General features: G+C 33.3%; 1 pseudogene; it reads right to left on the bottom strand.

Moving 5' to 3' along the window:
• Window positions 1–384: 384 nt before the first annotated feature.
• On the bottom strand, window positions 385–11036 carry LOC120273682 (annotated as a pseudogene).
• Window positions 11037–14240: the final 3204 nt, after the last annotated feature.

The raw sequence follows: 14240 nt of genomic DNA, 5'->3' as shown, positions 1-14240 counted from the left end.
TATTTTTATTCCAATATATATATATAAAAAAAAATCAGAGAGAAACCATACAATTCTTTATAAGAGAATGAAGACTAAGCACTGGGTGGCACAATTTACCAACCAAACAAAGAGACTTAAATACAACAACAGCAACAATCATCCTCATCATTATAAATAATAATAATAATAATAATAATAATAATAATAATAATAATAATAATAAAGGCAAAAATATAACAACCACTGGATTGTTTTTAAGCAAAGATCTAGAAAAGACTCTCAAACAAGAGACCTATCAGGTTTTTGTTAAGAAATCAAATTTTGAATACCTTCTTCACTGCTATGAAATTAGAGACACACACACAATATATATATATATATATATAGATAAGCCCAAACTAATATCCTGCTTTGTTTTGCTAAATTATAAAATGAAACAGCTCTTGATAATATGCAAAATCCACAAAAGTTATGGTGAAGATAAATAAAATTTCACAAAGTTTATTTATATAATAAATTTTTGAATAACATGTTTGGACATTTAAACCAGAAAGCATGGAAGCCAACAGCCAATTGTTGCCATGAGCTCATTTTTACCTGAAAGAACAAAAAAACACATCTGAGCAATAGGGAGAAGATTAGAGCAAGAATTGGGCTTTGAAATTCAGATACTTAACGGCAAATTTACATTTCTGAAGGCACTCCGTGGGTCTCGCTTCCGGTTCGTTTAGATTTGTGCTTGGAGCGCTTTTCCCGCTTTTTGCTCCTGCACAAAAGTTAGCAAAATACTTCCAGCAACAAAAATTGAAATGGTAAAAGGAAAATTCATGATTTGTTAATAGTCGAAAGAAAATACTCATCAACAGAGCTTGGATCCAAACAGTTCTTCAGTTTCCGGTCAATATGCCTCATGTCTTTTGCTGTCGGGATCTTCAGTTTTTCAACCTGCAGTCATCCTCGAAAGCATGTGAACAACCACAAAGGCGAAGAAAAGATGAGTAGTTAGGAATAGGTGTGTTATGAAACTTTGGCACATTCAACAGTATATAAGAGCAACTACATTGTTAATTTATCCATCCCCCAACAATTGAGTATCCTGAGCAACTTTGTAATGAACATTTCAATTGAGTTTCTCAACTAGATGATTATATTCCTTGTATTCAACACCATTAAGATTTTGAGTGGAAGGTCTCCGTGAAATTTAAACCGAACCAACAAACAAATTCATGGTTTGATCTATTACTGTTACCAGAACAATGAATGGTTTCCCTTTCAGTCCTCACAATAAACAAACCTTAGTTCCAGCTCAACCATGGTTAATATAAAGCTAACAGTCATCACCATTTTAGTGAACAGTTTTCTATTGGAAGATGTTAAATCCTCATCTAATGACTAAAATAGCAAATACTTACCCTAACCCTAACCAATATCATAATCAGGTAAACTTTCACACTGATGTCACTCCCTTGTGTCAAAAGAAAAGCCCTTCCAAAGTGCTAGTTACAGATCCTAATAGAATATCAATATTGAAGAATATCCTGTACAGTATAATTTCCACAGTCCTGTGCCAGATTTGACCATAAGCTTCAAGAATTAGAGACATTATAGAAAAACATTCACATATGACCGAGTGCTTACCAAAAAGTCAACAGCCTTCAGAGATTCAGTAAGCTCCAAAGTGCTATGGCTGGCGCATTGCCGATTGAATATGCCCTCTAAATAACTGCAGAAATTTATGACTTAATAGAAAACAGTTGGCAACATAAGAAGATAAAAGGTCAAAAGCCTTTCAAGGAAGGAGAAAGAGAAAAAGTGAGAAACCTCTCAAAAATCAAGTACCCTGTGCACCCTCATCTCGACCCTGCACAAAGCTGCCAATGCGAGCTGCACAAAGAGATCTCACGCACTAAAACATAAACTAGTATTTGATGAAAAATTATCTTGCTATTAAATGTGGCACCGACAAAACCAATTTCAACCAAAAAAAAGGAATAAGATGTCATATGAATGCAAAAATTCCAGCCTGAATTATGCAGGTACCCTGTCATGTGCCTATAATTATTAATTGGAAATCTATAAGTAGAATATAGCAACTGTTAAAGCCAAATCAAGGCATCAAATAACCTTAAAAGAATGATGAGATAAATGCCTAAGCATGGCTTAGATCCAGGAAAAAGATGACATACTAAAGAAACATGCACCATAAAAGATGAAAAGACATAAAGGCGCATTTCACTGAAAAGACATAAAAACAAGAATAGAATCATAAGAAAAATGTCCATTAAGCAGTCTGCAATGTAGATAGCATTTACCTGGCCAGGAGGGAAAAGAAGAGGTGCATCAGTCAGCATGATCTTATCTACCTCTGATTTAGCTGTTTCAATGAGATCCTATAGAAAAAGAAAAAAGAGAGTGAAGTTGAAACATTGAGAATTGTACCAAGTTATATACATAACATGATTGGATATTTTCCCTAAACACAAACAAGTATATATAAAACAAATTTTCTCCAAAAACAACACAAATGAATGCCAACAATAACATTTAGACAGCACCTTTCTAGAATAACAATGCTTGGTAGAGTCATCAATTAAGCAAAAGACAAAACCAACAATAAGTTCAAGATACCCTCAAAGGTTATTACAGGAGTTTGGTGAGTATTACCAATCAACAATAAGCCCAATGGCTAGAAAATGAATTTTTCACATGCAATTATCACAATCAAAGACCATCAAGTAACAATATCACACCAGGGTCCTTTCTTTCATATCAGAATCCATCAAATTCATGACCACTAGTTCAAGTCAATGGGTGTTTCTCATTATACAGTGTCATACAAGATGATTTATTTCTCAAGGACGTGATCCGTATTAAGGGAAAAAAAAAGACTGCTTCACTTGTCCACCTCGCTGTCCACCTAAAGTTATCATGTTGTAGTCAATCAAACTATTATAAAGGCCAGATTAAATTTTTAATTATTAGTGGTAACTAGGAAATTTGGTTATTAGATTGAGAATTTCTTTAGAAAGTCTTGTATCCAAAAAAGTTGAATTTATAATGGCCAATTAAGCATAAGCTGATTATCATGTTAGGGACATTTATAAGTTCTACTAGTATTCCCTTTAAATTCCCCATGACATCAGAAGGTCCTTGAACCCTAAACCATAAATCTTAAATCTTAAACCTTGAACCCTAAGGAGAATAAAATGGGAAAAGCAGTTGAAATGTGATATTGTGCCTACTTGAAACAAAAACCAGCAGTGCGGGCCATGATTGCTAAATGGTAAAGAAAAAGAGTAAATAGTAAATAAAAGGGAGCAGCAGTAGCAGCAGAAGAAAGCAGGAAAATTGAAGGAGACCTGGAAATGTCAGGTCCCTCATCATTTACACTTATGGTAGGTGTATTAAGTGTTAGTTATATGTAATTTATGTTATTAGTTCAGTCTGGTTGTTTAAGAGTATATTCCTGGCTTTTAAGGAGGAGACAGACATTTTGAATACAATAAAGTTTGCTTGCATTTAACAAGATAGTTATGGACAGAGTTTGGAATCTATTCCAAATTCTGGCATATTCAATCTATGTAAAACCTAATTCAGCCATCAAGGAAGATGACCTGCTTCTACTCCACATTCTAAAAGTGAGGTCAGGACAATCTCAAATGATATCCCTTGTGGAAGGTAGTATCCTATCATTCTGTATCATAGCCAGGTTACATCCTCGTAATAGAGATGAGCACATAGACCAGAGGGGGAGGTTGCAACATATAGCACAAAAGGTATAAAAGACCAACAACCAAATAGAATTTTGATGAATGTCCAACTAACAGCTGTACAAGATCCACAATGTTAATTTTATGGAGTTTTGCATGTCATAACCAAATGAATGGCATTTTAAAGTTTCAAAATTCTTCAAACTCAACAAAAAGAGAAAGATAAAAGTTGTGTTTGGTTAGTGAGTTAGAGTATGTTATCAAAAAAATCAATTTTGAAAATAGGCTGTCGGAATAATTTTTATGAGTTAACACACTATGACTTTTTTTACCACTAGTTAGAATTAAATATTTTAAACTTAAATTTACTATTAAGTTCATTAGAAGTATTTATTAATATTAATATTTAAAAAAATTCATTAATACATAAAATATTTAAATAATTAATTTTTTATAAAAAACGAAATAAATAAGATAACTCAAACATTGTTTGTTTGAAGCATCTGGCTAGCTTGCTGACCAAAAAAGACCAAAGTAATTAATCTTTGCTATCTATCACCTAAAAGGAATGAACTGCTAGCATCAGGGTTTAAGACAGACTTGTTGAGTCATTTTGGTCCATCTGAATATGAAAATTTTGACACAACTTTGAAGAAGTTTTAGACAAACGGAAATTGTGGAATAATATCCAAAGAAGTTTGAAGAATTAATGACAATGATACAGGACTAACCAGAACAATGATCGTTGGAAATTTCATATGAGAATTAAAACATGAAATCCAGCGATGCGTAGAGCAGTGAAGGCCATGAACTCTATAGGGGGCATTCTCCATTTCTAATCCATACCAAAGACAGATGAGTAAGAACTAAGAAAGGGACAGACATGGGGAATGTGAGAAATCCATAGAGCTAATCAGAGGGAAGCTATCACCTTGAAAGTCAAATACTATGTGCCACAACATACTAAACATACTAGTCTAAACATACTAAACATACATGCGTAATAATTATTCCTAAAACAAAAACCAGAATTACCTTGAACTTGCTTGGTTCATCAATTCTTGATTGGCAGAATTCCTGCAGAAGAAAGAGAAAAGCACCAATTACTATGTGCCACAACATTAATGAGACACTCAGGATATGCAAGACCTTCAAAACTTAGTCATTTTTAGATTTCATACTAAATAGGACATGCAGGAAAATATAAGAGCATGAAAGACAGACTCACCTCCATGTCAGCAACAAAGCCTTTGATTGGACGATAAGGAGCATACACAATAAGATCAAATCCTAAGCTCTGAAAGTACTTGATCATTAAGTATTTATGCAAACAACAAGCAGACTGATGTCATCAAACAAAATACAATAGGAAATGCACCTGAAGGACAAGCATCTCATTATTAAGAATCATCTTATGATCTTGTTGGATTCCTTTACCAAGTTCCTCAGCAGACACATGATTTTCTTCAACTTTGCAGGAAGCATATATGCAAGTTAGCCTGTAAACAGAAAAAAAGGCAAAAGGTGTACTGTATATCAAGATGGTGACCTACTAATTATCAACTAACAATGATATTTGTACTACTTAGCTCCACCTAGAACACAAGAATAATAGCACTACGAGATATTGAATGAAAGCAAACAGGCACTGTGGCATCTGTCGAAGTCATGTAAGTTATGGAGGTGCAAAACCATAAAAATCATGCTAATTAAATTTCCTATTTACGTTGAAGGATGCTAAGATGATAGAATATATCCAATCATTAATGGGGAAGCAAGAGTAACATAGGCTACTAAAACTGGCCACAAGGGCACCATAATCAATCTAAGGTTGACGGGCATAAAAAAAATAAGAAAGATAAAAAGGAAAAGAAATTCAGACATAGAACAAAAGAATTATCACGCACATTATGTGTTTAGGGTGATGCTCCATCACAGACCACTGCAAATAAAACCTTTTAAAGTATATGATAGCTGTTGCCTGTCACAGCGTGAAATAAGATTACTTTCTGAAAGAGTAACTCTGTTTTAAACAAAATGTCACCATAATGCCCATACCTGAATTTTGTGAGGGAACATAAATGCTCCGCAAACTTCTTGAATTTTTTGTTCATAAAACACTTGCATAAGTTGCTCTTCTTCACAACTAAGAGGCTTTGAAGTGGATTGTCTTTCTGTCGTGGAATAGTTGTTTAAGTATCAAGACAGTTAGACCAGCACAAGAAAGCTTGAAATAAAAAGGAAAAGAACATTTGCAAGAACACTTTCAAACTATTAATGAAGTAAATAAATTTTCAGCAAGTACAAAAATAGGAGATGAGCTTACCATTCTCTCTTTGGTCATGGATAGGTTCAGGATAGGATAGTGATCCATCAACACTAACTTCCAGACGTGTGGTACCGTACTTCAAGCAAACAATTATTCTTATTTTAGATAAAGAAGGAAAAATGATCCATACATTGTTGAGAAAGAAAACAACCATGCTCAGTAGGAGAAGAAAATGGTTAAAATGTCATCACAAAAAACATGAGCAAGATGGTTGGTTGTATCAACCTAGTAAATGAATATTAAGCTAAATTCAGGAATTGATTCCACCATAACATTGAATAAAGGTCAATGAAACAATTATCAATGCACATATCCCTGATTCATTTTTACTCAGCAAAAACTATCTTGGGTAGGCTACACCTATAGCAAATAAATTTACATAAAAAAAAAGATTTTTTTTTTAAAAAAAGGCAGCATCAAAAGGTTACCTGCTCCAGCATTTTTGCAGCTCGTTGATTTGCAGTCTCATGCTTTTCGACCTAAACAAAAGTGAGATACCAACACAAGAAGGAAAAGAATCAACTAAAGACATAAAATAAATAAATAAATAATTATCCAGAAGCATGTTTCATGTTTGCTCTTGATACTACCTCCACAATAGGTGAGTGGTACTTCATTCTCCTCCCAAGTCAAAGGTTGAGAGTTTAAATTCCTCCCAATTCAAGGTCGAGGGCTCACGACTTACCCACATTTATCAAAAGAGAAAAAAAGTTTGGCCTTGAAAAACATCTAAATGACACAAATTTCTAAAGAACCAAACAAACTGCTATTGATTGATGACCAGCACAATATGATAAAATTTTACAAGCATTATCACTAATTCCTAGAGAAACTAAAAAATCACACATTGTCACTTGAAGGCATTGAAGAAAAACTGATGTGGGAAGTGATGAGATTACCAGGTCTTCAGGAGAGAAAATCCACCTCGATCGATGGGTAGACGTCTGAAAATCAGCCATTGATCTTCCAATTTTCTTTCTCTTCGATTTCCCCTAAATTTCCAAACTTTTCCCTTGCTTTTTCCAAAATCGGTGAAAGATAAGGACCCACTACGAGAGAGTTTGCCTCGCGTGATCTCCTATCTGATTCTCAGCTCGAGCTCAGCTGTTTACGCAAATGAGCGGCGATTGCTTTCCCGGAGAGAGATGACGGCAAACACTCAACGAGAGAGAGAAGGTGGCGGCCACCCTCAACAAGAGAGAGAGGTGAGGCGGCGACGCCGGTGCTCCAAATGGAGGGAGAGAGAGGTCCCCGCCACACGCGAAGAAGAGAGACGGAGAGGGAAAGGGAGAGAGACAACTACCGAAGTGAAAGGGAGAGAGTTATTAGTGTAAGATTTGAGAGAAAGATGTGCACAAAACAACTTTACACTTTTACTCCTCAACTATGATTTCCTCTTCCATCTTTTTTTATCATAACCCATAAAATAATTGTCTTTTTGAAAGAATCTAAGTTGTAATAGAGGAGGCACAAATTACAAGAATTATCACCAGAATACTATTTGATAGAAGTAAACAGAAAAAGCGAAAGCTTTATACAATAACCAGCCTATTGTCTGAGTTTCCTCTCCAAATCTTGAACTTTTCCATCACTCCAGCACTATCAATCATTCAAACACAGACCGATAGAGAATCTCACTCACCAAGCAGAGCACAACAAAAATCAAGCCCCAGAAATCACAAATACATCACTACAGACTTCAAAACTCAAAAAGTCCATCAATCAAAGCGCATATACAAAAATCACACAAAATATAACAGCATATTCATCACAGAATCACCAATCTACAAGAAAGCATAGTTTGAATCGGGTTTGGGTCTGGAACAAGGCAGCAGATTGGATTTTTTTTCAGTCTTTGAAAAACAGTGAAATTAGTTTGCGGTTCCTCGTTTTTTTTTAAAAAGTAATCTTATGACTCTCTTTTAATTTTGTTTGAGAGATTAATTACTCGTGATTTTGCAAGTAAAATTTAGGGGCAGGTTATAAAAGATATATATTTTTTAAAAGTTAAAATTTAATTTTAATTTAAAATTTTCACATAATTTATTAATTACGTTTTCTATTATTAGAATCTTTACCATTAAAATTTTATCTAATATATTAAAGATTAATATCATATATATCATAGTCACCACTAGGATGCAATTGAACCGAGCTGAGCTTTGAAGCATTCGAGCTCGTCTCGACAGAATTAGCTATAAAAATGTAATATTAAAAAAAGTACTACTATTGTAACAATAGACCTAAAATTGGTTCAACTTGTTTGATTGCACATCAACATAGAGAGCAATTATTTTTTTAAAAAATACAAAAATAATCTCTAAATTATAAGGAAACAAATGAATAGTGTTGAGGTCTGTTATATATTGTTATTATCATCATTCTTTGTTGACTCTTTAATAACCGCTACGCTAACTATTTTGAATGGTTCTTAGTCATAAAGATCCAACTAAATAGTAATCTCCATAAATAAATAAAAAAAAAAACTCTCACCAAACATAGGAGAAAATCATTAAATAAAACAACCAACACATCATTCAAGTTTAGTAAGATGAAAGAGTAATTAGAGAAGCTCATAAGAAAAGCAAAGCCTTTGGAAAGCATGCATAGTACTTTACCATATTCTCTTTGAGAATGGAAAGCTAAGGAAAGTGGGGGGAAGATTACAAGCTTAGGAGCCAAGCATGCTTATTCTCTCTAATGAAGCAAAACACTTAAAAATTTATAGTGACCCACTTCCTCTAACAAAAAGGAAATAGGCCACACACTATGTCCTCTATTCAATCATGGTCTAGGATTCCTTTCACTAGAGAGGTTCATTAACACAATACACATAGCCTTGAAGTCAATATCCTATAAAGATCAATTGTTTGGCTAGCATCCATATTTGTTCAACGAGATTAAGCACTAATTAGGAGAGCTGAACTGAATTCATTTGTACAAATGCCAATGCTAATAATAAAAAGGAAAAAGAAAACAACTTCAATTATTTATTGGCCAAGCAATTCAAAAAAGGTCAATTGTCTGATTGATTGACAAGCTGATATATTCTTTGCTTCTTGCAGGTGATGGGATGTGATATTTTGCTGGGAAAAATCAGCTGCAGCTGTTCTACGATTCTTAGCTAATAATGGAAAGATTCACTATTAAACAAGCTATTAAAGAAAATCACAGGTTTAGGGTGTCTAATCTCTGTCATTTTCAAGCTAATATATTATTTTCCATACCACTAATACTCTAATCATTCTCAGCTTTTCTCTTTTAATGACAGTATCAACTGAGTTTGTGAGCAAACAGAAAGAATATATAGTTTGAGTGAAACTAAGCACTAAGAATTCCTAATCCTTTGTGCACAAGAAAGAAAAGAAAAAGTCTTATAACTTTTGTATCTAATCAAGTAGGCATGAACTTGAGGTTTGATTGGTCATCCCTTTCAAAATATATTAGGGTCAAATAAGCAACTCGCCGGCATAATATAAAAAAAAAAACGATCTTCTCTTTAAATTAAGGAACAAATGGACAATGTCTGGAATTTTTAATAATAAACACATCAAAGGACCAAAGAGGACAGTGAGGCACGTAAGGCAATTAAAAAATAAAAAATTAAAAACAATTTCTACATGCAAGGCCACTAATTTCTATGTGATTCTATTGCTATCATGATGCAGCTAAACTTAGGTTGAGGATTTCTTATCAAGTCAACTTTCTCTAATCCCTCATGTTGTTTCAATAATAGTTCAGTGAACTTGGGCAAGTTTCTTCTACATCCTAAAATAATAGAAGACATGACTTATTTCATGCAGTCACTATCAACTGCTGATTTTTTGTTTGTTTTGCAGGAGATGCCAGAATATTCAGCTCAAGATGTTTGCTAATGTTGAATGGATAAAACAATAGAAGGAAACTTAAACAGAATGATGCAAATAAATAAAATAAACCGCAATTTCCAAGTAAAAAAAGTTGACTGCGATCTAGATATGAAAGGCATTATTCTATGGTCTTCATTGCTCAAATCATTCATATATAAAAAAAAAAAAGGTGCATACTTGAGGAAGCTTCATTGTATGCAGTCCTCTTCATGACAATATTGAAACATCCGAAATGATTCAGTGTTGATCAAAGCTAGGAGATCACCTAACCCCACATATACAAAACTACAAGATGCTGCTAATATGGGAAAAAGAAAAGAGTTGTTTTCACCACAAGTTTCATAAACCATACACAGCTCTCCAAATCAAAAGGAAAACAGTAAATCCCACACCCCCAAGATCCAGATCATAACTACCCCAATGCATAAAATTCATTAATCAACAAACCAAGACAAACCTCGCCAATTTTAACAGATCATCAGTTTCATTGCAAAATATTTCTTCTTGTCGTTGAGTTCATTCATACATTAAGCACTGTTGAGGAGCTTCCAAAGCCGATTGAATGAAAATGAGAAGGATTGGGATCTCACCTGTCACAACCAGTGGCTTCTCGAACTCCGATGAACTCCAGTCCTCTTTGCGTCTTCTCAGTGATAGTTAAAACTAAATGAATTGCGAGGTTAGTTTAGCGAATCGGCGCTGAAGAAAAGAAGAGATCAAAGAGAAAGTCATACCACAGACGCCGACGAAGTACAGGAATCGGATGAGCTTTGAAGCAATGTTTAGGCACGAGGCAACGCCAGAGAGGTTTGAGGCGGCGGCAACGCCGGTGGTGACTCCTGTGAGTCCTAAACAGAGAGAGGAGTGCGGTGGAGAACCCGACAATGAGGGTGAGCGGCAGCGAAGGGAATTAGGGATTTGGGGTTTTCATAAATGGGAAGATAAGGGAATTAGGAATTAGGGAGTTAGGGACCTGAGGCGATGACATAGCGATGGTCTTCCCCGAGGATGATGAGGCGGCGGCGGAGCGGCGCTACGGCGAGAGAGAAGAGGCGGCGGCGGAGCGGCGCTACGGCGAGAGAGAAGAGGCGGCGGCGGAGGCGACGCAGCGAGCCAAAAACAGTGCGAGAGGGTAGTGTTTTGTTGGGGGAGGTTAATGAACTTAAAAAAAGGACAAAAGTGGGTTAGTTTGTTAATATGACCTCCTAAAAATCACATTTTATCATGGACTTTTTTTTCTTTATAATTAGATAAATATATATACACTTTTTAAGATTCAAAATTTGAACGAGTATATTTATATGTTGTTTTAAAATTTTAAGGTATTTTAGAATTTTATTTTTTTAAATAAAATGAGTATCAATTTTTGAAATAAGTATTTAAATCAGTATGTTTTATTAGAAAATTTTTAAAATTTTAATGTGGGTTCAAGAAACAATTTGATTTTATAAATAGAAGAGGAATGAAGTACTGCTCGGGTCGATTTTGAAAATAAAAAATAATTATGAAATCAATATTATAAGAATATTCTTTTAGATTAAAATGTTTCAAATTAGGAAACTTATAAACAAATATTAGTTTACTTTCTCAATATCTATTGTGATTTTTATATTTTTAAAAAAATTTCAATATTTTGATTCTATTTTGTTAAATATTTACTATTTTTTGTTTTTTAATTTGAATCATGAAATTTATATTATTATTTCATGTGCATAATAATTATAAATATTATAATTACAATAATTTTATTTATTTATTTTTAACTGATCTCAGTTAAAAATATTATAAAATTAATTAGAATAAAATATTTATTGGCCAAAAACGAAAAGCACATTCATTATTTTAATAATGTTAATAGTGAATATTAATATTTTAAAAAACCTATTTTAATACATAACTATTTATCTTAAATTATATAATCAAATAAAAAAATATGTAATAACTTGATTTACATAAAATAACAAGTTGATTGATTTCATTCGCATTTATTTAGGACTTAACTCTAAATTTTTTTGTTTATATATGTTTAACTATCTTGGTTTTTGCTTTATTTTTTTCATATATGTACTATTTATATTTTATATAGTTTATATATTTTGAATAGAACTGCAAATAATAATCTTATTTGTTTGTAAATTAAGGAATTCTCATAAGTTTGTAAATTAATTGATTAATTTAGATATCCAATTGATTTTTTTTATCATCTTATTTTTCATGATGTTCATATAATTTATAGAATAAATTATTATGACATTATTTATTTTTATTTATTTTATAATGTTTAATTTTTTAATTTAATTATGATTGTTAATATAAATCTAAAATTCAATTTTGATAATATTATGTTAAGTCAAATATAAATATAACAATTAAATAAAATTTGAAATAATATATTAAGAGAAAATATGTTGATTGACCAGGGATTACCCACGAATAACATGTTTGGGTAATTTGTGGGTAATATTGCAAAGTTAAATTCTTTTTAATTTACCCAGGGATTACCCACCACTATAATACACACAAACAATTTTGCTAGGTAATCCGTGGGAATATTATATTACCCACGAATTACCCATGAACAATTCTCCCACACAAATATTCTCTGGGTATATCGTGGGTAATTTCTAGGCGCGAATTACCCGCATTATTTACCCACAAATTACCAAGGGATGTTTATTACTTGGGTAATTTTGTGGGTAAATCCCAATCTATTCCCTGGGTAAATTTGATATATTTTATTTTATGAATTCCTTTCTATTTCGTGGGTATTCTCTGTGTATATACCCACGAAATGTGTCCCTGGGTAAATTGCCGTGGGTAAAATGAAATTTTCTTGTAGTGTTATAAGCTTGAGCTTGGCTCGAGATAGTAAACTTAAGCTCGAGCTCGCTGCGAGCTCGACTTGAAAGAAGCTCATTTTAGATAAAAACTAGCCGAGCTCGAGTTCGCTTCATGCTAGGCTCGAAAGAAGCTCATTTATGGTAAAAACGAGCCAAGCTCGAGCTCAAGCTCGCTTCTAGCTTGGCTTGAAAAAAAGTTTTTAAAAAATAGTAAATCATAATGACTATTAGTAATAAATTATTTTTAATAGGTATAATACCCGAATTGGTCCCTCTACTTTTCTCTCTTCCCTTTTGATCCATCTACTCACAAATGCTCCCAAGTAGTCCCTCTACTCTTGAAATTGGTTCTACTTACTCCCTTCTACTCTAAAAAAAGACAATTATTGGCTATATTTTCAAGAGTAGAGGGATTAGATGGAAAGAGATTAAGGGTAGAGGGACTAAATTGGGTCATTTTCAAGAGTAGAGGGATTAGTGGGGCGCATTTCTGAGTAGAGGGACCAAAAGGGAAGAGAGAAAAAAGTAGAGGGATCAATTCGGGTATTATACCTTTTTAATACATACTCAAGAAAAAAAAGCACATTTAGCAAACTTGTTTAACAGGTTTGTGACTAGTAAGTTCATTATTATGTTTATTTAACATACTTGTTAGTAGGCTCACGAGTAAACTCATTTACCAAGCTTGTGAACCTGCTTATGAGCTTGATATACGAGCAAGATCATGAGCAGGCTCACGAGCATTAACGAGCCGAGCAGTATGTGGCTTGAGCTCAGCTCGTTTAATAATTCGAGCTCAAATGTTAAGCTCGAGCTTTGCTCGAGTTTGGCTCATTTACTTAATGAACGAGCTTTCTCCGAGCCAAGCTCCGAGTAACTCGCGAGCAGCTTAGTTCATTTACAACCCTAGTCACTACCCAAGAAGAGGTAGTTCTATCGTAATCCAAGAAGAGGTTGGTGCTTGTTTTCTCTTCTTCCTCTTACCTTTTCCCTCCATGTTAACATCTCATAGTCGCTTCTTCTGAGTATACCTTCTGTATTAGTTTGGAGATTGTTTATTTGATACACTGATGTGAGTTTTTGTATTAGTTGATTAAGGAAAATATGAGGGATGGAATTTTGAAAACTTATTAGGAGGTATTATGCATTATTGATTATTAATTTACAATTACAATATTCAAATGTGTATTTTTTTTTTGGTGTAGGGTATTTATTTTATACAAAGATGTGGTCTTTTTGTTATCAACAAAAATATGAGAAGGCAATTTACAGTCTCTATTTGATACCCTTTTATTTATTTATTTATTTATTTATTATCTTGCATTGACTTGCTTCAATCCATTTCCACTTTATAGCTACGCTATATAAGGTTCCTCTCTTTAGATTTAATCCTGAAGCTCATGTGCATAATAATGAAGTTCAACCTGATCTTGTTTTGGTTTATGTAATTTTATTTAATTACATAATGATAAATAACCTGATTTTACATAATGCAAAAAATATTCTCAAT

This window comes from Dioscorea cayenensis, chromosome 12 (assembly GCF_009730915.1).
Source record: "Dioscorea cayenensis subsp. rotundata cultivar TDr96_F1 chromosome 12, TDr96_F1_v2_PseudoChromosome.rev07_lg8_w22 25.fasta, whole genome shotgun sequence".
In the NCBI taxonomy this organism is placed as follows: Eukaryota; Viridiplantae; Streptophyta; class Magnoliopsida; order Dioscoreales; family Dioscoreaceae; genus Dioscorea; species Dioscorea cayenensis.
Note: the sequence above shows the minus strand (reverse complement) of the source record. Positions and strands in the feature narration are given on the sequence as shown.